The 26140-nt window shown below is 50.6% G+C and overlaps 1 long non-coding RNA gene across 1 annotated transcript; it reads right to left on the reverse strand.

Moving 5' to 3' along the window:
- Positions 1-1777: 1777 nt before the first annotated feature.
- Positions 1778-23035, reverse strand: LOC131583113 (uncharacterized). The gene is made up of 3 exons (XR_009278448.1): positions 22839-23035; positions 4271-4423; positions 1778-3934 (listed from the first exon to the last, which is right to left on the reverse strand). It is a non-coding gene; the product is annotated as an uncharacterized LOC131583113 (long non-coding RNA).
- Between the last annotated feature and the right edge of the window lie 3105 nt (positions 23036-26140).

The raw sequence follows: 26140 nt of genomic DNA on the forward strand, positions 1-26140 counted from the left end.
CACCTGGGAATCATCATGGAAACCAAGGGGTTATAAAGCCCTTTTATCACCAGGAACATCACAGTAAATAAATGTGCAGCATCTCAGATGTTCTGCTGAAGACAAAAGCACTGTGGGCTTTTGATAAGATTCCAACTAATTCCACATACAAATCTGGCCCCAAGGCCTTTCCTTCCAAGCAGACTGTTACTAAGTCCTTCCACCAAAAGGCTGAATGCAGTGACTGACTGCATTCCTCCTGGCCAGGACTTTCTCTGCCCTCTTCTCCCTTGCTGCAAAGCTTGGCCCTCCATAACAGTGCGGCACAAGGAGAGAGAGGACCATGCTGCAGGATGTGGGTTGGGGGATGCTGGGTTTTGTTGCTTGCTGATGTTTTCAGGGACCTCTTCTGAACTGAGATCACTTGGATTTGCTCAGCCATTTGTACCCTCACACCCCCAAGACTGTGGCAGTAGCACAGGGGAGGGCAGTTCAGCCCTGAGGTCTGTGTTCAGGGTTATGTATTCCAGGACCGGCAGGAAAATAGGAAGGAGCAGAGGCAGCATCACAAGGGGAAACATGACAGCATTCCCTTGGAATAATCCCTTCTGTGGACAGGGGTTCAAGCAGCTATAGGCTCTCCAGATTACACCTTCCAAATCCCTGGGATCAGTCAGAAAGAGGCTGAGTTGTTGTTTCCACAGCCTGACTCTGGAAATGATACCCAGTAACACCTCACAGACATGGTTCAGCAGGGGCCCTGCTCCTGTTCCCCACACATGCAGTAAAGGGGAGTGCTGGCAGCTCAGAGAATCCCCCATGGCATGTTCAGTTGTGGCTGGTGTCCTTTAAAATAATCAGTGCATCCTCCAAAACACCGCCTGCATTCCCTGCTCCTGAAAACTGCCTGCTGGAAGTGCTAATGTGCTGTTAGACTCTGTGTGATGATTATAGATGATAAACATAATTATTTTGGGTCCTGATTGCCTCCGCTGTCTCCATTCTGTTGCTGATGTGTAAAGCAATCTCAGTGTTATCAGTTTTATGGGCAGAGTGTGGAGGTACAGATTTATTCCCGAAGCCAAACCTTCAGGGAAAACCCCCCCACCTGATGCCACGAGGCACAGAGCTGTGCTGACAGATTCCTACCTCTTGGAATGTGGAGTCTTCAAGATGCACCTGAACACTGCCCAGCCCAGGTCAGAGAGTGATGGAGGTGGGTTTCCTCATCCAGCTGTAAATCCCAAGGGAAGGAAAGCAAGGTGATGAAACCCCTGACTAATCCATCCTCCAGAAGAGTTCAGTTGCTTCCCAGCCATGAGAATTAAGACAGCACTGCTAGCTAGCCCTATGGGGAGGATGTCACTGTCCCTTATGGAAGAGGGTGGGGGCAGGAGACAGATGCTGTGACAACTGTAGGGATCTGCACAGGAGAAATAACCAAGGAAGGCCCACTCTTTGTGTTCCATCATCTTCTCTTTACAGTCATATTGTCCTGTTTGTAGCCTTGGGCTGTGAACTCCCTCTTCTACTGCCACATCCTGGGAGAGATGGAAGTGGCAAGGTCTGGACAGCCTGCACAGCGCCATAAACTTTCCTGCCAGTGCAGGAGGAAGTGGTTACTGGAGAAGGCTATGGAACAGAAGGAATAGTGGGATTGGCAGATCTCAAGCTCCCCAAGCAGCCCTGCTTCCCTCCACACTAACCCCATCATGACCTGGCTCCACAGAGACAGCCACTGCCTGGAAAACAACCCTCTCTTTAAGTTTTATTATTAAATAAATAAATCCAGCTTTATCACAAGGCCCTGCAGCCAGAGCAGCCAAGGAAAGGATTGGAGGAGCCAGAAAAGCTCCAGTGAGAGCAGGTAACCAGAGACGTGTTTAGCACAGAGCAGAGACAAGGCTCCTCACACGAGCAGGCTGTGGCCCCCCAGCCATCCCCCCTGGCCTGGCCTGGCTGGGCAGGCTATTTACACGTACAGGCAGGGCGACGCCGAGCCCTGGCTGCTCAACAATCAACTTTTATTCTCTGCAGACCAGCAAAGCCAAGATTTCAGTAAACACACAACCCCAAAAATGCGCCTGCGGACTGGGGAGAGCCGAGCCCGTGCTCTGCCTGCCAAACTCCAAAGCCCTGCTCCGGTGGGTGGTTTCACGGTGAGGTTTCTGTGGAGAGGAAGTGTTTTCAGTGGTCAGGGCAGGGAGCAGGGCTCCAGGAGACCTGGATCCCATCCCTGGCTCTAGGAATCTGGAAAGCTGTGATTGCAGGAAATCTCATCACACACTCCAGAGCCGCTCTCCCTCTGCCCATCCCTCCTCGCTGAGGCACAAAACGCTGCTCTGAGGGAGGCTGATCACACTGCCTGACCTTGCAGGGGTGTTGCAGCACCGGGTGATTGATGCCTGAAAGGCTGTCAGAGCTCTCTGGATTAAAATCTCTCTGGAAGGCACTGGGAGACTGCACATACGGGTGCAGACACGTGAGACATGCAGCTCACACCCACTCTGCTCCCCTCCCTGCCTGCAAATCCTCACACAGACTTGCAGGGTCTACTACTCCTGTGTTTAAATATTTACAAGATGGGCCTGCAGAAAACCTGGGGTTTAGAGCAGAGCCAAAGCTCAGCTCAAAGCTGCCCTCACAAACCCAGCCTGCTGCTCGGGCTGCCCAGGCTCAGCCCCAGCTCTTTGCTTTTACTCACAAAACCAGGCCAATGTGAAGCCTGAGCCCATGGCAGACACAGCCCAGCCCTGCTTAGTTTGGCCAGGATGGAACCTGGGACCTGGCCCTTGGCATGGTTCCCTCTTCTTTTCACCCTCCATGTCATCCACAGGCTGCTTACCCCATCTTTCACCTCATTAATGAAAAAGGCTGGACTGGCCCCTGATCCCTGTGGCATGCCTTTGGAAAAGTACCTCCTTGACCAGCTCCCATCACCTCCTCCATAGGAAGAACCTTGCCTGGAGGTGTGCAGAGCTCTTAGAGCAGCTTTGCCCTCTGGGGAGAACCCACCAACTGCACAGACAGTTTCTATAACAAATAAAAAAGGCAGCAGGAAGGAACATCACACTCTTACAGCATGGCTTTGTGTTGGGCAGCTATGCTGGGCTTGGTTCTTTACAGTATTTAATTCAACTTTTGGGCTCCATTCCTGTCCTAAACAGATCTGGACATCGTTAACTTTTCTAAATCTTCTCTTACCTTACTGGCTGTGTTTCAGAAATAGGTGGCATGAGTCAGTCACAGAGGACCAGTTTAAAACATTGTAAGCTACTTCCCTCAAGTGGAGGGAATAAAAATCACTCAGCTGTGTGTCACAGGCTCTGTGTGTACCTCAGGTAGGAGGAAGATAATGGGAGATGGACACCTGCACAAGGTAGAACCTACCAAGCTGTTTGAAAGGTGTTAGGAGAATGGAAACACTGCCAGTGATAGTGCAGAATAAACTTTCCCACTGCACAGACCTCAGGGCACATGGGGGGCACCCTTTGTGTCAGATCCCAAAGGAGCAGGTGCTCTGAGAGCCCAGCAAGTTCCCACATGGACAGCTCATCTACATCCATGCCCAGGTTCTGGGAACATGCTGAATGCAAGCTGAGATGAGTGACAAGTGCTCCTACACAGCATTTCAGCACAAATGGAAGAGACTGCTTAGGAGCAGCTTGAGGGGTGAAAGAGCTGAGCCCTGTGGAACAAAGCTTTCCTGCCTCCCAGAGCTGGGGCTGTGAGGCAGGATGGGCTGGAGGGAAGCAGGCCCAGCTGAGGGAGCTGGCAGAGCTGGTGGTGGGACCTGCACCCACCCCAAGGCTCTGTCTCAACTCATGGTCGCTGTTTTCCTCAGAGAAGCCAATGAAACACGAACAGAGTCCCCATTTCACCGTAATTCTACAGCTGTGGAGAAAGCAGCCCAGCTCCAGCCTCTTCCCTGTGCTGCTCCAGGATGTTTCATCCCCTGCAAATGGAAAGAGATAAGAGGGGTTTAGCACAAGGCAGGGTTTGTTTCTGATCAGTCCGACAAAGGGACACACAACCCGTTTATTACTGGAAATTAATTGTGCCATCAATGCAGACGCCTGCAATTACTTCTGTTAAATATTATCTTTAATTAACTGCAAAATATATAATTAATAAACTTGGCCCCTCATTTTTGTTAAGTTTCACCGCTAAGACATTATTACTGAAATAAATCTTCCTAGCAGTGTGCATTGACAGAACAGAGGAAGGTGCACGCCTCTAGCACAGGATAATTTCCGTATGGGAAGTGGAATTAGGAGGGAGGAATAATCACCTCTCTTCATGGCTAGGACTGTAGAGACACCCCACTCTGCCACCAGTTGTTTCATCTCGTGCTGCTTGGAAGCAGGCACAGAGAATCTGCTTTGGCTGCCAGGGATGGCTCGCTCTGAAAGCTGTTGGGCAGATGCACGCTCATCTTCCAAGCCTGGAGAAACAAAAAAAAAAAAAAAATTTCCTTTTCTGATTTCCAGTCCATTAAAAAAAGTTTTCTGACTGTAAAGCTGCACAGAAAGACCTCGGTGGTCAGGCTGGCTCTTTCAGAAGCCCCGTGTTGCTCCAGCTCTCAGTGCTCTGCTAGACCTGCATGACTGATTTGCTTCCCACGTACATCAGAACTGTTTGGATTCATGGAGGTTTGGGGATGGCTCTTAAAGCATCCCAATTAGAAATGCTTCAAAAACATTGCTGAAATTTGACTCCAAGCATAAAATTCCCCTTAGACTTTGTCTCCACTTGTGATCTTTACCTCAAGTTTGTTGATTGCCAGGGGTAATTAAAATATTTCCAAAGACTGTTCTGGGCAACACTTTTTGCCTTGCTGCAGGTGACAAATGTTTGTGGTTTGCCTGAGGCTGGTGTTCCCTCCTGTCTGAGCTGAGCATGCCAAACCCAGAGGAATGCCTGCTCCATCACCATCCTCCCTGCCTGGGGAAGGTGGCACAGGGACCTGGGGACTGCTGGCACGAGGGAGGAGTGTACAAGCACAGAGCTCCAGCTCCTGGGTATGGAGAGACATAAAGAGGCACACAGGAGGAGAAGAGCTGTATGGCTTTTATGGAAATACCAAGATTTCCCTGCTTTTGGAGGTACCTGGATGGTTCCCAGCAGAGCCCCCAGGGTGCAGAGCCATTTGCCCACAGCCTGGCAGTGTCAGTGCAGGTGAACTTCAGAAACAGAACCACAGAGCCACTGAGGCTGGGAAAGACCTCTGTGAGCACCAAGTCCACCAGCTGTGCTCCACCCAGCACCACCACCACGGTCACCACTAAACCATGTCCTCAGGTGCCATATGCACATATTTTTTTGAATGCTTCCAGGGCTGGTGGCTCCACCACTTTCCTGTTCCAATGTCTGACCACCCTTTCTGTGAAGAAATCTTTCCTAATACATGTTCTAAACCTCCCCTGGTACAATTTTCCCTTCAAGGCCCTGGTTTGGTCCCATTTGGAGCTATTTCACAGAATCAATGAGGTTGGAAAAGCCCTCCAAGACAATCAAGTCCCACCTATGACTGATGCCCACCTTGTCACCAGCCCAGAGCACAGGGTGCCATGTCCAGGCACTCCTTGGACACCTCCAGGGACGACAACTCTACCACCTCCCTGGGCAGCCCATTCCAATGTCTGACCAACCTTTCCATGAAGGAATTCCTTCTGATGTCCAGCCTGAAGCTCCCCTGGCAGAGCCTGAGGCCTTTTCCTCTTGTCCTTAGTAGAAAAGGAGAAGGGTTGTCTACCTTAACCACTATACCGAGGTTTTGGCAATGAGATGAACTTGGGGGGTGTCAGTTCCTGGCCATCCACTACCACTTTGTCACCCCATTTTGCAGCTGTGGGCAGACTCAAAAGGGCTCTGTGGGTTGTGAGTGCTGGAAATGCACAACCCCTGGCACAGAGCAGGTGCTGTCGCAAAAAAACCATACAGGAGACCCTCACCCTGCTCCAGCCCTGAGTCTAAAGCAAGGGCTCCATTCTCCACTTCATTTAACTACCACTTAAAAGTGGTGTTGGACAAATGTTAAAACAGCCAGGCAATTTGACTGCACAAAAAATTTAGAGTCAGCAAATTATCTAGTGAAATGATGCATATAGAAATGTTAATTCAACGGCAACCGAAACCTTCCACATCCCTTAACATCTAAAGATTATAATTCTACACAAAGAAAAGAGAAGGCTGAGCATACTGTCCTTGCTGGAGAAATTACAGGAATATTCTAGCTCTCACCTACATGCAGTGATATATATAGCAGGGGCTGAGGGAGAGTTTAGAGGTGGGTTTGGGCTGGAAGCTCTGAAGTCTTATTATTTGCCCTGGGTTTACTGGGGGGAGAAGCTCCTGTATCAGCCTATTCCCACCATGTGACTCTCTGCAGAATTTTTCTGTATAAAAATCTAATTTTCATGTTCTATATAAAGCATAAAGGTACTTTACTGTGACACACACACACACACACACTCCCACCCTTGGGAACGAGGACCCTTTGTGCCCACTCCCAGGCATTTTGTTCCTCAGGATCCCCACTGGGTCAGACCAGGAACAGAGGGAGAATGGAAGAGTTAAGCAACTTAACTCTCTGGCTCTCGGGCCGCACAAGGGGAGGGAGCAGGGAGGCAAAGCATCTGGCTTCCCTGCTTCCCTAACAGCCTGGCGGGAAGGCTGCTGTCAATTCCGCCTTCTGCCTTGTTGGAAGAAAGTAGAAGTGACAAGAGGCCCTCCAGGCAGGCAGCCAGGAACCAGAAATTCAATTGTGCTACCTCCTGAAACTGGACCTTTTTTTGGAGACCCTTTCCCTGAAATTGTTTTGACTTAAAAAAAAGGACTGTCATCGCGGTTCAGGGCTAATTCATCACCCCTGCTCTCCTGGCTCTCCTTGCCTCTGTGGAAGCAGATTTGCACAAAAGGATTTCCATTTTCTGGGCTGCGCTACAACCAGCCTCACCCCCAATAAATACACAGACACATAAATATGCACACACACACACAAACACTGTTATTTATAGGTACAGGCTCTGCCACAGACAGACGCACGCCCGCGTGTGTTCCTTCGCTGTGTAACACGGGGGCTGCAAGCGCTACGGCAGCTGAATTTACTCCACACTCACAGCTTAGGAAGCAGAGTGTGGGCCATACGGTGTGTCCCAGGGGCTTAGACCAACTGGTTATTGGCTGGTGCTGTTGTTCCTCTAACAAGCCCCTGGATATACGGCAGGGGCTGCAGAGAAATGCAGCTGGAGGAGCCTTTCCCTGTCAGCAGCAATCTGTCACCGTGCGCTCGCAGCCGCCCTGTGCAGCACAAAAGCTGCACGGCAGTGTCAGCACAAAGGTCAGGCTGCAGGTAGGCTGGGGGGGTTCTTCATTTCTGGGAACGTGCAGCCAGCTTGAGGCACCGTCTGGATGCTGCAGCAGGAATTTCAGCCTCACAGATGCCCGGCTATAATTTAAAACGAGGCAGCATTTCCATTACAAACCCCATTTTTCCCTGTGGATTTATACCTCAGCTATTCAGCTCCACTTTGGGGTGGACCTTCTTCACATTATTCCTGCACAACATTTAAATCCAGCTCAGCCTCTGTTGGTTGTGAGATGGAGAAGGAAATTACGTATGCACACAAATACTCACGAGCACACACAAAAAAGCTTACACAAACATATGCCTGCAGAGAGATCTGTCACAAAAAACCAGACCAGCCAATGCAAATAAGCTCGATTTTAAGAGTGAATTAATTTGACTTGATTATTCTAAATTATTAACAAGTTCCAGCAACCTTAGAATGCAATATTCACACTCGAGCTTTCATCCAGGTTAAATGGAAACAGATAACTTATACTGATAGAGATGATATCAGTATAAATCTGTGACAGCCAAGTTGGAGGCACAAACCCAACCCACCCAGAGCCCCTCTCCTTGCAGCAGTTGTGTGTTAACAACTCCTGGACGCTTCCCCTCCCCTGAAATATTCCAGGGCAATGAATCACCCCTGACAGAGCCAGAACCCCCCTGTTTCCCTGGCTGCCAGGTGAAACCTGACCTGCACAGCACTCCTGTCTGTTTATGACATGCTCTGCCTTAGAAAGCCCATTTTGTTAGGGGTTTTTTTAACTCTCTATCGATTCTGCTTTGATGTAGTCCAATAAAGCACATTGACAGAAGCAATTTATGTTGGCCAGTGTCTCCAGTTCCAAGAAAGCCTTCCTGGCATACGAAGAGGGGTTAAGCACCTGGCAAGTACTCTACAGGTTATTCAGTTATCCCAGATTACCAGGTTCATTCAATCCAAGCCCAGGCCTGAGATGAGGAATGATCTCCTGTTTCTCCCACTCCCAAGCAGAAATAGGTATGATTCTCTCTGTGATCACTTCCTCACACTGCACAGAAACACTAGGAAAGGTGACAAGGATTTTCTCAGTTTTAAAAGGAAAAAGCTGTAAGTGGTCACTGGAAAGAGATGAGCATTTCCTCACCTCTGATGGCACAGAAACCAATCCTGGGGCACCAGAGCTGGCACTGCTACCATCAGGGCTCAAGCACCTGGAAAGTGTAAGATGTTCCTATTCACATTTCTGCACAGGCATGCAAATGCAAATAGTTCCAGTGCCACAAAGATCTTGATGAGGCAGTTGGGAATACCATGGATTTATCCTATCACCTAGAGACATTGCTGGCATGATAAACTGTATTCTCTCTTCCTTTCCTGATTTCACACCCAGACCTTGCTCCTGAGGCCAGGGAAGCACTGACCAAGAGCATCACTCAGGATGTTTAGGTGGATGTTTAGGTAGTAGTAGATGTTTAGGTGGCTCCTAAGTGCAACCTAACAGTTTCCTTGCCTCTTGCTAAGAGGGCAGAGGAGCAGAGCTGAGAGCTGCAGGGATTGGAAAACTCAGCTCAGTTTAGCTACAGGGCAGTTTAAAGTGCCTGTTACATTTTTCATCTGAGTACAGCAAATCCCCTCACTAAGCACCAGCTGAGGTGGCCATAAACTCCTGGAATGCTAATTGGGGAGCAGGTATTGGGCAGGCCATGGATCAGGCAGAGCAGGGAGCAGCTGGAGAGGGACATTGTCCTTCCAGGGAGGAGATGCCACCTGTCAGCAGCACCTGCTGCTCCAGAGGCATCCTACCACGCCGGATTCTCTTCCATCCAAAGCTTCCCACCATCACCAAGCATGGATAGGGTTTCACTCCTCACCAGCTGGAGCTCCAGGAAAGGGAAGTCACTCTCCAGAGATGAAGATGAGGGTGGGACAGAGAGGCTGCAGTCATGACACAGCAGAGACGGCCACTGGGTACCTGCTGTGCCAACAGGACACTTGGGTATCAACGACTGAGAGACGGGAACATCCAGCTCAAGATCAGAAGACAATTTTATTGAGTATGCAAGGCATTTCTATAGGGTTTTACTTGTATGGCACTTATATAGGGCTTGATTTTTGGTAACAATTTCCCACTGGGTACACATTCTTCATGACATGCTCCACCTGGTAACATCTTATCACAAAGTTTCACAACGTGTTTCTTGGTCACTTATTGCCCAGGGAGCACTTATCTGTGTCCCTCTCTCCCACGGTTTCTGCTCCATCAGGCCTGAGATATCAGGCTCCTTTATCAGTTCTGTTCTACTCTCTGTTTTATTCCCCATACTTGGGCACTGAAAATGCAGCTCAACATTTACAAAAGGTAAAAGAACACAAAGAAAACGTGGCCTTAAAACCCACCTGGACCTGCTGTCTGTGCCAGGCTGCCGAGGAGCCCCTGCTGCAAGAAGGGGAAAAAGGCACATTCATTTGTCATGAGGCTGTGAGCACCTAACTTAGGGCTCTTCACTTATCAGAGGAGAATCCTGTCTCCTCACAGAGAGCCCTGCCCAGCACCAACAGGAGGTTCCCTAAAACATCCATCCGTCCATCTGTCCATCTACCTGTCCATCATCCATCATCAATCCATCACCATCCATCCATCATCCATCCATCCATCTGTCCATCTACCAACCATCATCCATCCATCCATCATCCATCCATCCATCCATCATCCATCCATCCATCATCCATCATCCATCCATCATCCATCCATCCATCATCCATCCATCATCCATCCATCATCCATCCATCCATCCATCATCCATCATCCATCCATCCATCCACCATCCATCCATCATCCATCCATCATCCATCCATCATCCATCCATCCATCCATCATCCATCCATCATCCATCCATCATCCATCCATCCATCCACCATCCATCCATCATCCACCATCCATCCATCCATCATCCATCCATCATCCATCATCCATCCATCATCCATCCATCATCCATCCATCATCCATCCATCATCCATCCATCCATCCATCCATCATCCATCATCCATCCATCCATCATCCATCCATCATCCATCCATCATCCATCCATCCATCCATCATCCATCATCCATCCATCCATCCATCATCCATCATCCATCCATCCATCCATCCATCCATCATCCATCATCCATCCATCATCCATCCATCATCCATCCATCATCCATCCATCATCCATCCATCCATCCATCCATCCATCATCCATCATCCATCCATCCATCCATCCATCATCCATCCATCATCCATCCATCCATCATCCATCCATCATCCATCCATCCATCCATCCATCCATCCATCATCCATCCATCATCCATCATCCATCATCCATCCATCCATCATCCATCCATCATCCATCCATCATCCATCCATCATCCATCCATCATCCATCCATCCATCATCCATCCATCATCCATCCATCATCCATCCATCATCCATCATCCATCTACCTGTCCTTCATCCATCCATCATCCATCATCCATCCATCCATCCATCCATCCATCCATCCATCCATCATCCATCCATCCATCATCCATCCATCATCCATCCATCCATCATCCATCATCCATCCATCCATCATCCATCATCCATCCATCATCCATCATCCATCATCCATCCATCCATCCATCATCCATCCATCATCCATCCATCATCCATCATCCATCCATCCATCCATCATCCATCCATCATCCATCCATCCATCATCCATCATCCATCATCCATCCTCCATCCATCATCCATCCATCATCCATCATCCATCCATCATCCATCCATCCATCATCCATCCATCATCCATCCATCCATCATCCATCCATCCATCATCCATCCATCCATCATCCATCTACCTGTCCTTCATCCATCCATCATCCATCCATCATCCATCCACCCACCCTGAGCTCCATGGGCAGCTGGCAGTGCTCAGGGCTGAGTGTGGCAGCCAGGCTGGAGCACAGGCAGCCAGGAGCAGGGAGAGGAGCTGCAGCAGCCCTGGGTGAGCTGTGATGGACACAGGGCTCTGCAGTGGGAGCCCTGGCGTGTGGCTGCTCCAGGATCCCCCGCAGCTCCAGATGGCAGCTCCGAGTGCTCAGGATCACTAGGGCTGTCAGGACAAACACGCAGCACTCGCTGGCAGCCCACACAGGAGTTCAGAAGCCGTCACTCACTCAGGCCGTCCCCAGACAGTGCCAGCAGGCCTCAGATGCTCTCACCTGATCAGCATTTTTGGATGCTGTTACTGAGAGGCAGTTTTGGAGCTTTGGGACCTGCTGAGGAGAATGAGGCCAAATCCCCAGCCTTTCTGCCTCCCCACTTCTGCCCTGCTTTCTCTTTTCTGGAAAGTTTTCCCATGCTAAGTATAGCTCCTAACAGGTGCATGACCAGAGGGGACTGTCAGGGCTGCAGCTGTCCCCACAGAGGCCTGGATCCATCTCCATCTGTCTCACTGGAGCTGTCCATGCTGCCCAGCCGAGCTCTTCAGACACAGCATGGAGGAGCATCAGGGATGCAGGCAGGAAATCCACGTACACACACATGCAGAAGGAGGAGGATTATGCCAGGGAATGCCGCAAACAAAGCCTCTGACATCAAACTAATGCATCCTTTGAGGCTTTAAAGACCCCTTGGCACACACAGGCAGGCTGCCAGCTAACTCATCTCTCTCCCTTGCTATGCTGCTACCAGCCTGATGCCAAGGTCAAGCTTTGAAGGAAAGCTGGCTGCTCTGTAATCCCCTGTGCCTCATTTGGGGATGCCACAGAACTCATAAGGATCAGTGACAGAAAATATTTGACTGAGGCCAAGGCCAGTGTGATGCCTGCAGTGGTTCTGTTGCCCGGCCAGCTGCCAGTCCTGGCTCCCACCCTGCCAGCCCCACACCACCCCCTCCCAGCTGGGACCAAGCACTGGGGCTGCAAGGCAGTGGCACAGGGAGCTGAGATTCCTGGAACACCCTAGAGCAGACAGTGGACATCAGAAATCACCTCCACGTGCACAGGGGTGACAAGGTGTCCCAAGTTGGTAGGAACAGGTGCTGGGATGACCCTCCTGGGCACTGAGCTGGCTCATCACTGTGTAGGGGATATGAAAATATGAGCAACAGGGATAAGTGACAACCCTGCTCACAAACTAAAGGTGCTTCCTACCCCTATGGTGTCCTGGAATAATTCCAGGCTGATAGGACATGAGGAAATGAGCATTTTGCAACAGCCCACTGGGTGTTGCAGCTGGACCAGCTGATCTGGTTCACAATTCTGGGTCCTGGGACATGAGCTAACAGGCTGGCTTGGCTTAATGGGAGGGTGATGAAAACCATCTGCAGGGAATAGGATGGCACCGTGACATCAGCACCACTGGAAGAACAGAGGAGGAGGTTTCTGCAGTCACACTGGGCCACCACAGAATGTGCTCCAGACTGTGCTTTGGCCACAGAGTCCCCCGTTTAAATTTGGGGAAGCCAGAGCCCAACTCCCTGCTCAAGCTGCAGGAAACTGAGCCACAACCAGCCCTAAAACTCTGCCTGGGGCTCAGAGAAGGGGTGGGAGGACCTGGGTGAGACTGGGTGTGTATAAATCCTTGGCAGAGAGAAAATCCATTCTCTTCTTTAATTCTCTGTTCAAATGAATTTTAAAATGAAACCACACTGCTGGTAGCAATCCAGTCACACCCTCCCAAAGGAAGAACCCTGTATCCTGGGATTTGGGGTGACTTTCCTTCACCCTTTCACAACAACTCTTTTCAGGCAGAAGTGCTGACTGAAGCTCTCTGGGTCTCCAAAGACCATTCCATCAGCTCGGTGCTGCTGGGGCTGCCAGGCTGAGTTATCACAGGTCCTGCCCTCCCCTGCCATTAATACCTGCTCACCAAGGGAGCCCTGGCCAGCCCAGACAGAGAAGGGTAACCCCGAGCTGCAGGAGCCTCCCACAGTAAGGAAGAAGGCATCAAAGGGAAAAAAGAGGAAAATAAATATACCCAGACATCTCTGGATAGTCTTAATGGAGCTCAGACAGCCCCAGGAAGGGGATGAATTACTGGGAGTCACAAACATCCCAGGTCACATTCCCCAAGGAGCTCCAGGCATGCCTCCTGCCCAGCCCTGAGCCCGATGTGCCACAGCTCTGTGTCCCACACTCTGGGGTCTCTTTCTGCCCCACTCCAACCCTCTCCTGCTGGGCAGAGGGTCATGCTCCTGTCCTGCTGTCACCTATGTGACTGTGCCAGATAACCTATAAATCATCTTTCTACCAAAGCCCAGAGTAAATCAAGACAGAAGCAAGACCCAGCACTTCAGCAGCACAGCTGGAACATCTGCAGCATTATGCAATCCCCTGCCTGGCCAGACACAAGACTGAGAAAGGGTTTTCTGCTGTAAAACCCAAGACACAGGTAAAATTCTCTTAGCTTTTGGTTTTAATCTCTGACCTTGAGTGCCTTAGCCCTAAGACTCATGCCAGCACCCCAGCAATGAGCACAGTCACCCCCTGAACACTCCAGAACTGAACAGCATCAGTGACCAAACACAGCAGCAGGGCTTTGTCCCTGGCCAGGGACACCCAGCACCACAAACCCAATTCAGGGATCTCAGCAGCCTCGGTCAAATCTCCTGCCTGCACTTTACCATCCAAACAACAATCTGGGGCAGGGGGGTGGGTCTGATGTGCTCCATGGATTAGAGCTGGTGAATTAAGAACCTATAAAGATATTATCCAGGATCAGCCTTGGGAGCCCCAAAACACCCAGAGCACAAGTTTACTACAAAGCCTTCAGAAACAGAGTGTTCTTCAGTCCCCAGCTCCTGGGGCCCTGTGTCTGCATGCAAAATTCCACTTTTGTTACTGCAAAAATGGCATTTTGGGCTCCCACAGCTGAAGTGTCTGAGAATGCGGCTAAAGGATTAAACCCCTCCTCCCCAGACCTACAGTAAATAAAGACAGTTAAAGCAGTTCTGCAAACTAGAAGGATTTGAAGCCAGTTTTGTGACTGTATCAGGCAGTTCTGGCATTCTTTGGACTTAGGACAAGCAGAGCAGAATAAAGGAGGATTGACCAGAGGACTGGGATGGCTCCCTCCAATGCGGAAATTTCTGGATGTGGAAGGGATGGCAAAGAGAAGGTAAAGGGAACAGGAGCAGACATTTGAGAGACATTTACAAACGGATTTCTGAGCCAAAAATTACCCCTCGGTGCTGCCTGCACATCTCTGCAGACGTACCTGGCCAGTGAACTCTGGGTTGAGGACAATTTAACCTGGAGTCTGAACAATGGGATAAAGCACGGGATAAGCATGAAAATGGTTGCAGAGAGCTACGATTGCTATTTCCCTGAGCCACGCAGTGTAAGTGTCGGTGCCTTTGTGAGATTTAATGGTCCAATTACCACAGGCAATGTCACCTCCTCCCCTTGTGCACGCCCAGACCTGCCCTCCTGCCCCATTCCCCTCTCCTGCTCTGCCAGCAGGCAAACACACCTTTGCTGCTCCTTCAGGGGTAGTCCTCAGCTTAATTTCTCCCATCCCCAGGGATGGGGGGGCTGGGGATGCCAGGCCAGTGGAAGAGGTGGTCTCTAGGATGGGTATCTCATCCTAAAGGTAGCTATTTGGGAGCTGGTCTTCTTCCATGGGTGAAAATCTAAGTTTTTACTTAGTTAGCAAAAATCTAGTGAAACAATTCTCATTGAAGCCATGTCAAGCTCTCTTCCCAAACATCACAGTGTGCCACCATCCTGGTCTCCAGCAGCTCCAGCCTCTGTCACACAGCACCTGCTCAGCATCCCAGCAGCTCCACCTGGCACTCACAGCAAGAGACGTGGCTGGGATGTCCAAGGAAGAGGATTGAGAGGGCCCTGCCAGACTACAAAGTGCTTCTATCCCCCAAAGATTGAGGTTGTACCCTGCCATGGATCAATCAGTCTCTGATTAGCTCCACAATCCCTCTCTAAGGAATATCCATAGGCAAAGAAACCTACCTTTCATACGTGGCTGCTTGTAAAGCAACACCTGAGCCAAAAGCCCACAGAGCCATGGCCATGGGCAGTGCTGCTCCTCCCCAGCACGATGGGGTCAGGCCAAGGGAGAGTTAATCACACACTCCCACAGGGGTTGGGTTGGAAGGGACCTCAGAGCTCATCCAGTTCCCCCCCTGCCAGGGACAGGGACACCTTCCACTGGACCAGTTTGCTCCAAGTGCTGTCCAGTCTGGTCCTGGACACTTTGAAATTAATTCCAGAGTTCAATAAGGGGCAGGCACTGGCATGGGGAAGGGGCAAAGCTCCTCTTCTACTCTCCTAAGAGCAGCCTGCAGCAGACCATCCAAGACTATCAGCTCCTTACCAGGATATCAAAAGAAAAAAACACTATAACAACCAGAATTAGAAAGTTTCACCACAGGATTGGACATTTATGTGCACAAGAACAGCATCTGCAGGGACTCCAGATCCAGTGACAATCAGAGCAGCTCTTGCCTCTCCTGCTCTGGGGTAGGAGCTGCTGCCAGCTGGGGTCAGGGGGGAATCTCCCCTCACAGGGGAGTGTTGTACAATTATGGGCATGATGGGATTTTTATGCCTTCCTTTAAGGCATCCGGCTTGGCTTCTGGTGGAGACAGGATAAAGGGCTGAAAGTTCTATTGGTCTGTTCAGCTCAAACAGTTTTTATGTCCTAATACAAAATTAATGGTTCTCTCACTGAGACTCCATGAGGCAAAGCTGCCTGCTCTGGGCATTCCAACCAGCAAAGCAAAAGTGGGGCTGAAAACTCCTCCCTTCCCAATATTCCTGCATGGAACACATCCCTGAGCCCCCACCCAGGCCCACTGACCCACCTACACCAGTACAGTACCCCCAGACTCTCTGGAGCATCATGGTGATGCTGGAGCTGATGGCTGCAGCTGGAGGGGTCCCTCAGCCTCCTGCTCCCTCTGCCAGGGATGCACAAACCCCTGCAATGCAGGTGGGCTGCAGGCACTTCAAACCCGACTGTGCCACCTCTTCAGCAGCTTCTCCCGCTGACTAAAGGGCTGCCTGTCAGGTTAGGCAGGAACAGCTGTCTCCAAAACTGTATTTCGGGATTCACACAAAGGTTCCTTCTGATTGTACAGAACAACACCTCATTCATCATTCAGAGAGCCAGACAGAGCCACTCATCTTCACTTGATGATGAACTTTTATCTACAAACACCTAGACTGACTCACAACCAGCCTGTGAACCCGTCAGGATCTTTTTACCATGCCAGGGGCATGTTTTCCTGGCTCACATCCAGCACAGTGCTGGAGGCTGGAAGAATTCCTTGCTCCCATGAGGACTCTTTCAGGGTTTTTCTGAGCAGACACTGTGCTCCTAGTGGCTGGAGCAGGCTGTTTTTGTGGAGCTGATTATTTTGGTATCCAACTGGAAGCCAAGCTCTGCAGCTGCTGTGTATGTGGCTGGTTTGTGGCTTGCCCTGAGGGAATCCATGGCACTGCTGGGAATTCTGACCCCAGAGTCCTGACTCAGGTGTTCTGAAAAACCACAGGGCCTGCTGCTTCCAGGCCCATCTTTGTGCTCCTGTGTCTCTGCTGGGGCCAGCACAGGGATGGAAAAGGCAGGATTTGAACAGCAGCCATTTCCCACAGCGCAGCTCCAGAAGCTTCTTCCCTTTGGCTTTGTGTCCTTTGTTGCTGTGAAACTGCAACAACTTCCATCATCCTCGTCTTCCTACTTCCACCTGAAGCTCTCCAACACACCTCCACCTCACTGAAGGCTGTCACAGAGCTCCTCTGCCTCCTCCAAGCCACTGCCAAAATGCCAATAATTGCGCACTGTTACTTATGGGGGCGCTTTCACACACGCAGCTTAACTCACTGGGAAAGAGGACAAAAATATTAGGCCCTGACTCTGAGACAGGGAATTTCTCTTGGTGGCCCTTAGACCTCAGTGACAAACTGAGCACACAGAACAGTGAGGCAGAGGACCAGAGCACCTCAGCCCATCCTATGACACCAAACACACCTGCTGTGCCCTGCTCTGACCACAGCACCATGCTGGACCCTCCCTTCAGCTCCCAGCTCTGTCTATCTAAGGAAACAGTGTCCTAATTCCTAGAGGGATGTTGACCAAATCATAAAGATGTAATGACATTGTCTGGGCTGACATGCTGATCAATGCCTTTCATGCAAAATTATGCTTTCTGCAACTAATAAATATTGATCCTTTTTGTTCCTGTGCAGCACCGCAATAAAGAGTGACTTAAATGTCTGCCAGCTCTGAGCTTCTGCCATCATTTTCCAGCCCCCAGCTCCCTGTCAGCATCCCTCTGCACTTCCTACTGCCACTGGTGCCAGTGCCTGATCCCAAGGAGGGCACAGCACCTCCATGAGCATCCACCTCTCTCTGTCCCTCTGTCCTTTGAATGGCACTTACGTTACAGGGGTTCATGGGAAGCAGCAGAAAATAAATGGAATTAGAGGGAGTGCTGGAGAAGGGGAGCAGGGTCATGTCCTGGGTACATTTCGGATAATAAACAGGAGGAACCAGGCCAAGTGCAGAACAAATAGAAACATTTACAACTGCTTGGCAGGGGAATCGTGTAAGTGCTAATGGGCTTAGTTCAGACTCCTTAAATCAAAGCTCTGGGCTCCACAGCCAGCGCCTGCTGACAAACTTTGCTGGACACAGGGATCCATTGAGCCCTGAGGAAAGGCTGGGCTCCACGTGGCAGCAAGTCCTGCTCTATTTGCTCCTCTTCTGGAGAGAGGTCAAGCAGGAGCCTGCCCTTCACAGGCACTCAGCTCCCTCAGCTCCAGCTGCTCCTGGCCGCACAGGCGATCCCAGAGCCGTGTGATGGCAGCCCAAGGCCAGGGTTCTGGAACCCTCTTTCCTCCAGGTCTCGCTCCATTGCCTCTCATTCTCCCATCTCCCCACCCCCAAGTGGAAGAGGAGCCTTTCCCGGTCTCCCAGGAGTGCCAGAAGGAGAAGGAGCCGCACCAGAGAGCGCAAGGTGTGAACTCGGAGCCGGGGCTGCAAATGGATTGATGCTGACAGGCAGAGGCCTGGCTTCAGTCACTGCTGCCTGGCAGCCAGGCACTGACTGGATTTGTGCACTACACGCATTTTGGGAGCACACTGCCTTCCTTTGCTGAAGGGATTCAAACCCATGTGAACAGGTTCACAGAGAACCACAAAGCAGGAAGGGCCAAAGGTCCACAGTGGATATGTCCTGCTCCCTTCCCCACGCAGACAGCAGAGTGCTGAGAAGGCTTTTAAGGCAAAAAAACTACAGGTAAATACACTGCCTCTGGATTACAGAGCTTAAAATATGATGGCATCTCCCCCAGATTGTGAATGAGTTCCCTGAAGAGCTCCTGCACTTCTGAGACTCTACCTTCCCCATTCCCCTCCTGGGAAAATTGGAGAGGCAAAGGGCTGCTGTTCCAGCAGATTTGAGTGGGAGCTGAGGAATCAATGAAGCTCTGAAAGCCAGTGGGGAAAGTCATTCTGCACCTTCCTGACACCAGGAATAAATGATTCAGCGGGAAAGGGAAAAAAAAAATCCAACAACCCTCAAATGAGGCTGGAATTACCCTCTGGAGAGATATTTCATCTTGAGGAATTGTGTTTGCTGCAGTGTTCATCTTACTGAGCCACAGCAAGGCTTTAATATCCAGCAAAAGGTCAAACCTAAATGGGAATTGCCAGAGCCTGCTGGAGCTCCTGCCTGCACATGAGCTCCCAACCCTCACACGGAGCAGCTACGCCCAAGCGAGGCCTGAAACGGGAGCAGAGCTGAGCTGGACCACACAAGGATATTTCCCTTCCCAATGGGATCCCAGGCACAGCTCAGCCCTGCACTCCCTCCCTTTGGATGGGTACAAAAGGAACAGACCTGTCTCGAGCAGGGGGAGTTCAGAGAGAATGCTGGGAGCTCCCACATGTTTCAACCCAAGGAATCTGATTGTCAAGGAAAATGATTTCAAGGCACCTGAGGGCTGCAGGGGCAGCTGTCAGCTGCTCCTCAGCTGGAACATCAAAGCTTGAGACAATGACAGTGCCCTCCGAGTCCAGCACAGTCTGCAGGGCTCTGGGAGTTCTCTCCTCATGCCCATCAGCTCCCCATGGATAGACAATTACTCCCACTTTTCCCACTTCTGCTTTGGTACTGCTGCTGTCTCCCTCCACCCACACATCTGCTTAGCCTCCCCTTGGTAATTTGTACTCTTCTTCCTTCCCTTGGACCCAGCCCTGCCCTCTGCAAGTCTGGTATCGCTATCCCAGGCCGTAGCAGAGTTCCAGGGATAAATTAGGCAGACAGAAGGTGAAGGCAGAGGTTCCCAGGGAGCTTCCTGTCTCTTCTACACTGTGACAAAGAGAAGAAAGGAGGGAACTGAGCCCTTCCATCCCCCCAAGAGGGCACAGTGCTTGTGAATGAGCTGAGCTGAGCAGAGGGGGGGTTTTACCTAAAGCAGAGCTGAAAATTTGCTTGAGCTCTGAGATTGATACCAAAACTGGTCTCATGCTACAGGCGAAATCCAGACCCTGCAAGGAAACTGATTATTTGGGAACTATCAATAATCCTGACAGCCCCAAGCCTTCCACCAGCCACCTCAGTCATCCCACACAACGTGGAATCCTCTTGATTTCCTGTTCAGAACCACATCAACCTCTACCAATGCATCTTCATCTTGCCCAGCAATTCCAGCTGCCTTTTGAGCCCCTCTTGATGAACAAGGTGCCATGCATGATGGGCAACACACTGGTTTCTGTGCCAGTGCAGAGGAACATCCACTGGGGATGAAGCTACCACTCCCACTTGTGACTCAAGCCCGATTTCACTATGTACAGAGAGATTAAATTTCTCTAAGGTTAACACAAGATAATTTTTTGTTCAAATATTTACAGTTAGAGCTCACCAGAAAATCAACAGGATTCTGCTGGACAGCACTCAACTGTCCACATCCCCCAAAGACAGACAAACAGGGTTTTTATGTGGCATTTAAAGCATCCTGAGAAGCCATCCAGAATGAAGCCCTCACAATTGCTCCTGGGCCAGGCTGGGTCTGTGCCACACATCCCTGCCTCTGAGGAAAGCAGGAAAAACTTGCTGGCCTTTTCTTCCTAATAATGTGTACAGGGTCCAGCAGCCCCGTACTTGGGAAGCCCATGCTATGGAAAATGGGGTCAGATTGCTTCTCCTCGTGTTTGGCTTTGTGGGGCTGTTTGTGTCTCCTGGATGCACAACCTCCCTGGCAACAAACCGGAGCTGTCATTTGGAGATCTTGTCCTTTCTATCCAGGATGTTTAAATTCAAACCTCAAACTTGTGGTTGGCAGGGAATGTGGGCAAGCAAAAAGCCAAACAATCTGCTGTCAGCTCCTGACTGCCCAGCCTGGAACAGTTATCCCTCCTGTCCACAGGGAATGTTGGAGTACAGAGGCAGTGGCTCCAGGGCCCGTCACAGATTTAAGCTGCTCAGACTTACAAGATAGAATTTAAAAAACCCAACAGACAGTAAGTGTACTGAAACCAGAGGGAAGACTGAACTCACCCACAGCTGCACTAAACATCTGGGGCTTGAGGAACATTCCCTGACTGCTTCTGAACCTTTGTTTGCTACTCCCCCAACTCCTGACCCTCTTTTTCACATGTCAACCTCTACTTGAGGCTCTCCTCACCCCCTCCTGAGACTGCTCCTGTCTGCTGTGTGTGCACATTAGGTTTAATGGTTTTCTGGGAGGGAAGTTTGGCAGAGAACTGTGTCAGGTGCAGGAGCTGAGGTGGAAATTGCCCTCTCCCTCCTCTGCTCCTTTCCAAGGGTTAGGAGGGAAGGTGAGCACAGGCTGGATCCCTGTGTGAAGAGCTCTGAAGGGAGCACAGACATCCTCAGATGTTACTCCCACCGAGTTGATTTAACAGCCTCCCTTCCCTAGGTGGACAATCAGCTTTCCAAGGAAGTCAACGACTTTCTGAGGATTTTCTAATAGGCAGTGCTTTTCTGGGATGAAGCTCCTGCCTTTGAAGGTGTCTGATTTCTCCCAGTGCCCTGGGGCTTTCTGCTTACTCTGGTCTTCCATGCAACCACATCCTGCAAAGGCATCCCATGCCAGCTTCTCTCTCTGCTGGATGCAGAAACATTTCCCCGCAGCCACGGTGTTTGTGTATGGTCCCCTCGATCCATCAGGCTCACAGGGAATGCAGGAGTGCACACAGCTCCTTCCTCTTGGTTGTCACCACCGTTCCCTCTAACCAGGCAAGCCCCAGCCCTACAGCTGGCAGGTCAGCCCTCCCTGTGCTGCTGAATAAGGGAATACAGAGGGGAAGGGAATGCAGACAATATCCTAAACAAATCTGCTGTTTACAAAGTCCCCTGTAAACTGTTTACATTGCTGGGGAGAAAGCATGGAGGAACAGCAGCTGGAGCGTGCCCTTCCCAGTGGGAAGAACTCCGCTCCTGTTTGCTGCACTGCTGTGGGAGGCAGTGGAGCTGATGCACATCTGGAAAGGGTGCAAAGGTATGAGAGAAAAGAAGAGGCAGCAAAACCCCAGCACCACCCACTCCCCCAGCCTGTCAGGAGCCCTGGCTACCTCAGCAGTGTCCCAGAGCTCTGAGGAAGGTGGTCTGTCCCTGGGGTGCAAGGGGACAGGGGACAGCCCTGAGCAATGCCTGTGGTGGGGAGGCTGAGCTGTTCCCTGCTGCCAGAGGAAGCATCCTGAAGGAACCAGCCCTGGAGCTGCTTGGCTCTTGGGCTGTGTGAAGAGCCTTGTGACTCTCATCCCTCAGAAATGCGGTGTGTGGTGCCTCCTGCTCATGGTTAAACATGGGGCCTCAGGAATGCCAGCAAGAACATTGCAACGTGCTGGCATAAAATAAAAGAGTGTGCCTCTAATCTGCCTGTTTCCTGTCTGTGGAAAGTTCTTTGAAGTGCCTGTGCTCACGCCAGTGCTGGAACACCCATGACCCAGCTGACCGGCACAGCGTGACTGCCCAAGCCCTGGGGCTGCCACGGGGCAGGAAAGGCTCTGAGGAAGACATGGAAGAGTTAAACCTCCAACACGCTGGATCAGTCCCCTTCACACTGGAAGGTTGGTTTTGTTACTTGAGCAGGATGTGAGAAAACACAGCCTCCACTCGAGGAAGGTGATAAGTGCTGTGAGCCCAGAAATAGTCCCAGAGGGGTACAGGAATGGGCAGCCAGCTGGAGCAGCAAGGACAGGGAAAACATCCTCCCTACACATGATATGGCAAACCCTGACCTGCTGGTTGGAAAGGAACACAGGTACACTGACTAAAAAAAGCAAAAAAGAAAGTGGGCAAACTCAGGCTGCCCAGAGAAGCTGTGGCTGCCCCATCCCTGGAAGAGCCCAAGGCCAGGTTGGACGGGGCTTGGAGAAACATGGGATAGTGGAAAGTGTCCCTGCCCATGGCAGGGGGTGGAATGAGATGATTTTTACCAACCAAAAGCAGTCTGTGATTCGATGAATACAGGTACAATGATTTTTAAAACAAAGGAAGTGGTCAAACTCACCCTTTTGGTGTGAAGGGCAGGCAGGGACACTGCAGTGCTCCATCAGCGTGGGGTAAGGGATGTTCATCCACATTTACTCTCAAACACAGAACAACTCCTCTCTCAGCACCTTCACCCTCCACCCAGTTGGTCTTCTGGGGCCCAGCTGTGTCCCCTTCCTGACCAGGAAGAGGATGGAGAGGTCTCCCAGCAGAGACAAACATCTCAGCCAGCCGGAATGTCAGCAGCATCTGCAGGACCTTTCAAGGACTGAGCTAAAAGAAAAACAACAGAGGGAAAAAATACCCCAACTTTGTCAGGCCAAGCCATTACAAAATACCATCAGGTTTCTTTGTTGAAGTAAAAAAAAATTCAAGTCCAAAATCATTTTTCACAGCCAACCCCAAATAAAATTGGTTTGGTTTTGGTTTCAGAAGCTTTTGTGCAGTTCTAAAAACATCAGCCAGTTACGTTTCTGAATGGAATGGCTCCTCAAAATGAAAACTTGAGCAATTTTGTTTTAAACTAAGTCAGAAAGGACTGGAGCTGTAATCCCACAGGAGTGCTGAGTGTGTTTTCTTGGCTCAAAATGACTTGATGAATTTGCCCTGAATTTTGAGGATATTTTTGCTTGACCCCACATGGCTCAGGCACAGTGACAAAGCACCTTCAGATTCCAGTCCCTGCAGAGGAGCAGTGACCTGCAGAGAAACCCCAGTGCTCCCTAAGCCTTGAGAAACCCCCTTTGGAGGTGGGAAGCCACAGTTTGGAATAGGTGTTTAAAGCTTTTGGTGAGTGAGCAGCCTTTCCCACTTCTATTTTAACAGTTGGTTCTGAGGGTCACTTCTGTTCATTCAACCAGCACAGCCAGGGCAAAGAGATTCCTTCATGCAACATCTCCAGTGTGAACACCTTGCCCAAAAAATCCAAAGGCAAAGGCACAGCACAGCAAATTCATCTGTCATAAATTCCCTTGTGCCTGGTGTGACAGGCTGGTCAGCACCTGTGTCCTGCTAATGGCAAAGGGATCATCTCTTCCCTTCTTCCCAGGGGTTTTATTACTACAAACCTTTAAAACACAGACAAAATGGCCAGGAATTAACCCACACATTTTCTCAGCATGAAGCTCCAGACCCACATGTTGGGCAATGTCCCAGAATCATCTGCTGGAATGCTCCAGACATCTACCTAGAGCAGCCCTGCTTTCAGCCTCCTCCTGTGCCTTCCAGGAGCATCCCCATCCCTCCCTGCTGGTTTAAGAGGATGACTGGGATATGGTCTGTGCCCCTGGGAGCAGTGGGAAAGGGAAGAGCAGAGCTGGGAGGTAGCAGTGGCCAGGTTTGGGGTGAGGATCCATGTTCCTCACACTTGCCCAAGGTCAGGGAGCAGTGGGCGCTGCCCTCCTCACCCCTGTTTGTAGCCAGCCCTCCCTGCTGGCATGCCAAGGGCCCTTCCATGCATGGAAGTACTCAGGAACTCTTGAAATTAATTCCCTGTCATCCCCAAGACAGCTGTGCTGTGTGGAGGAGTGCCACAGCCCAGCAATTAGGGGGCAAAGACAGACTGCCAAGGGAGGCACTGAGGTCACACCTGTGCTGCTCCAGAGCTGTGCCGGGAGAAAGCCCTGACCAAGCTCCGGAGGGAACGGCAGCTCCTAAGTCAAACCCGAGTAATAAGATGGTCTTGGAGGGGGAAAGATTAATCATTATTGGCAGCAAAGAATGTGCAAGTCTAACAAAAGCTAAAGGGTTTTTTTATTACAGTCCAACTGCAGCTGGGAGGACAATGTTAGCTAAGAATCATTAAATCCGTTGCAAGAATAAATTTTCTTTGATCCAACCCATAAAATGGGAGTGAAATCCTCTTAAGCCAGCAGCAGCTCCTAATGGAACAGACATTATTATTTTTTTGCAAACCAATAATAAAAAATAAAAAAGGGGCAGATTATTAAGTGAATAGATTAGGCTCCCAAATGGTAAATATTTACTCAAGCAAAACTTGCCTAATTTAATACCTGCCTCAATTAATTTTTTTTTCAGTTTGGGATTATAATTGAAGGGAATAAGGGCATTTTCTGACTGTACAAACAGGGATTTGTGAACCCTGTTTGACCAGAATACAAGCAGGAGAAAAAGGACCTAGGGAAACTTTCCCTTGCTGACCCCCAGGTAACATCAGTGCTGCTGCATGTGCCACTGATGAGCTGGCAGCTTCTGCAAGCCTGGAAGATGGAAGGTGAAGGCAAGGTCCCCTCTCACAGCTGGTAATTAAATTTCCTGAAACATCTGACCAGGAGGTCACTCCTGATATTATCAAATATAAAAAATATTACAGAAAAATTGAAGTAATTTCTTACTGCAGTCTGATTTAGTCCCTGGTTTCAGGGAAAGCTTGGGGTATTCCTGCCTCAGTGCTTTGCCTTTTCTGCCAGACACAGGAGATGTGGGAAGGAACTCTGAGCTCCAGCATTCTCACAGGCTCCGTACACCCAGGTGGGAAAATTTACCTACCCAATCCCTTCTCTGGGGCATGGGGTGCAAAGAGAGTGTGTCCTGTGCCCAGAGAGCCTTTTCCACCCCAGACACTCCTCCTCTATGCTCTGGACAATCTGTCTTCCTCCTTCATGGGCTGTGCTCCCTTCCCACTCTCCAGAGGGTATCCTTGCATGCTCAGAGCTTTCAGGCCTCTAAAAGTGACCTGATCTAGACACAGCCCCTGCACAGTGGTGCTTTGCATCAGCAGGTGAAGGGAGGGGACTCTGCCCTCTGCTCCCTCAGGTGAGACCCCACCTGCAGAGCTGCCCCAGCACAGGGAGGAGCTGGAGCTGCTGCAGAGAGTCCAGAGGAGCCACGGAGCTGCTCCAGGGCTGGAGCCCCTCTGCTCTGGAGCCAGGCTGGGAGAGCTGGGGGTGCTCACCTGGAGAGGAGAAGGCTCCAGGGAGAGCTCAGAGCCCCTTCCAGGGCCTGAAGGGGCTCCAGGAGAGCTGGAGAGGGAATGGGGACAAGGAATGGAGGGACAGGACACAGGGAATGGCTCCCACTGCCAGAGGGCAGGGATGGATGGGATATTGGGAAGGAATTTCTGGCTGTGAGGGTGGGCAGGCTCTGGCACAGGGTGCCCAGAGCAGCTGGATCCCTGGAAGTGTCCAAGGCCAGGTGGGACAGTGGAAGGTGTCCCTGCCTGTGGCAGGTGGTGAGACTGGATGAGCTTTAAGGTCCCTTCCAGCCTAAACCAGGCTGGGATTCTCTGATTCTGTGATTTTTACAGCTCATATCCACAAAACACACTAATGTGCTCAGTCACAGCTGTCCACCAGCGCTCTC

This window comes from Poecile atricapillus, chromosome 11 (genome assembly GCF_030490865.1).
Source record: "Poecile atricapillus isolate bPoeAtr1 chromosome 11, bPoeAtr1.hap1, whole genome shotgun sequence".
Classification (NCBI taxonomy): domain Eukaryota; kingdom Metazoa; phylum Chordata; class Aves; order Passeriformes; family Paridae; genus Poecile; species Poecile atricapillus.